This window comes from Sciurus carolinensis, chromosome 8 (assembly GCF_902686445.1).
Source record: "Sciurus carolinensis chromosome 8, mSciCar1.2, whole genome shotgun sequence".
Taxonomy (NCBI): Eukaryota; Metazoa; Chordata; class Mammalia; order Rodentia; family Sciuridae; genus Sciurus; species Sciurus carolinensis.
Genome location: NC_062220.1, coordinates 124,904,716 through 124,907,367, shown reverse-complemented (window position 1 = coordinate 124,907,367; position 2,652 = coordinate 124,904,716). Strand labels below are relative to the sequence as shown.

Here is a 2,652-nt window from a genome sequence, read left to right as displayed (position 1 = left end):
AAAAGACAGAGAGTAAGTGGTGTTGAAGAAAGATACAACCTTTTCTTTCTCTGGCTTATAGTAGGAATGGGGTAGAACATTAGTGTAGAAGGCAACTCCATAAAATATGCTCACCAATGTAATGTGCCCAAAGGAAGCACATTAGCTAAGCAAAGGTCTTGATTTGCTCATTCCACATTTATCTTTTTCCACTTTATTAAAGTAATAATGGAAGTTGTTTTAGGCTTGTATCAACATTAAATACTTAAATGTAGAGTCAATTTTCAATCAATCAAGCAAGCAAACAATAATTAATTTCCAGTTATACCTTAGACTATGGGAAGAGAGGTATGGTAAGAATCTACCATGTAATTTCATAGGCAAGAAAATAAAGACACAAAATATTAATTAAAACACAGAACCCAAAATATAATCCCATGTTCACAAAACTTCCTAAATAAATCTGTGACACCATTAGCATCAGAAACTATTTCACCATTTTGAATGTTTGAAACTAAATCATCAAACACATAGCAAAACTTTCAATTTGCATGGAAAGATTGGTTAGCAATGAGGACATGAATGCCCAGGACCCCATGTGACACGAAAAGCAACTCTGCAGGGCACTCCAAAGAGGTGCTCACCTGGGCCTAGAGTGCCACCTGCCTGAGAACACTGGCTAGAACACATTTGCTGTTTGACCCATGCAAGAGGTTGGCTAGTGCTGATGCACTTGCTGGCTTTCTTATGACTTCTTCATGATGCTTGCACAGTCTGGTTAGCCAACTGAGAACTTCAGACTGCCAGAATAACACTAAGCTTATTTCAGAACCAATATCAAATCTTCTGGAAAGACACTGTGTCACTGGTCACATGAGCAGGGATGCCCTTGGTCCCCTAGTATTTCCTAAACACATCCCCTGCTCTTATTCTCTGGGAGGAAGCACATCTCCCCAGAACTTTCCTCAAAGCTGAGGCCACCTCTTTATTCCTCAAGCTGTAGATGAGGGGGTTGAGCATGGGATTGAGAATGGTGTAGAAGGCAGATACAACCTTGTCTTTCTCTGGCATATGGTAGGAACGAGGTAGAACATTGGTGTAGAAGGCAGTTCCATAGAACATGCTCACCAACATGATGTGGGAGGAGCAAGTAGTGAAGACTTTGCCCTCTACAGAGTTCATGTGGTAGACGGTGATGAGGATGTGCATGTAGATCACAGAGATGAATAAAATGGGGATGAGCAGCATCAGCATGCAGCAAGCATGCATCACGTTCTCATAGAGTGACATGTCTATGCATGACAACTTCAGCACTGCTGAGATCTTACAAAAAATTGATTGATCTCTTGGCACCTACAGTAGGGGAAACTCATGGTCACAGGTGTCAATATAAATCCATCCAAGCAGCCCACAACTCAGGAGCACAGAACCATGATCAAGCAAATCCTGCAGTTTATGAGGAGAGGGTACCACAGAGGACTGCACACAGCCACATACCAGTCATAGGCCATAAGGCCCAGCAGAAAGAACTCCGTTCCAATCAGGGTTAGGTAGAGGAAGATCTAAAGTGCACATCACAGGAAGTAAATGGTCTTTCCTTGAACATCAGGTCTTGGAGCATCTTGGGAATAGTTACACAGATGTAGACAGTGTACATGTTTGAGAACTGGTTCAGCAAGAAGTACATAGGTGTGTGGAGGTGGGAGTCCACATGGATGAGTAGAACCATGACCACATTAGCTATGATGACCACCATGAAGAAGAAAAACATACTGCAAAGATAAGTTCAGGTAGTGCTTGACATGTGATGAGGTCCAGGAGGAGGAAGTCAGTGGAGTTCTGGAAATGGGCTCCATGTCCAGGTCGCATGGTAGCCCCTGGGCTGTGAGACAGAAAGTTGGTGGGTTAACTGGTTCTCCAATAATAACTCAGCACAAATAGCATGCCAGAAGCAATGTGGAATCAGGGAAAAAGCAACTTCAAAATGATTTTGAATTTCAGCTGCAACGTTAAGATTCATATGACTTTGCACAGATACATTGACCTCTAATTCAGCTCCATCATTTGGAATAGGTCATCGGAGTCTATGTTCCATGGGATGGATATGAGAGGGAAATGTAATCTTTTGTTTTCAACCATCTTCTACATTCATTTTATAATCTTACACTCTGAGTTGGAAGCCTTCTGAGGTATTCACCTGCCTCTTAACCTCTATACTGTCTCATCAACACTGTACCTGAGTTCATGTAATGGCAGGTGCTCTTTGCCATTATGATAACCACTCTGTTAGGGCAAGGTGCAGACCCCTTCTAAAACCTCAAATTGGTGTGAAATGAATGCAGAGCCAAGGATTCTGGATACATTTGGTTTGGGGGTTGCTGTTATTTCTCCATAGTGCTGTGAAAGTTTGGGACATCAGAGGTGAGCAGAACAATTCTGGTCACTGAACTTCAGATCAGGTCCACTGTCCTGCAGTCAAACCTGTGCTGCAAAGGGAGCTTAGGTCTTAGCATGGGCCATTTCTGGCACTTGGCTTCCTCATTCTGCAGGACAGCTTGGGGCCAGAGCTGAGTGAGGATCACCATAAAGTCTGCTCCACAAGCTGGGCTCTGGGTCATCAACCGGGGTCTTTCTGACTGACACCATGGAGTTTCTGAAATTTTTATGACTCAT

At 43.0% G+C, this 2,652-nt stretch overlaps 1 pseudogene; it reads right to left on the bottom strand.

Moving 5' to 3' along the window:
• Positions 1-876: 876 nt before the first annotated feature.
• LOC124991501 (olfactory receptor 2T2-like) lies at positions 877-1,848 on the bottom strand (annotated as a pseudogene).
• Between the last annotated feature and the right edge of the window lie 804 nt (positions 1,849-2,652).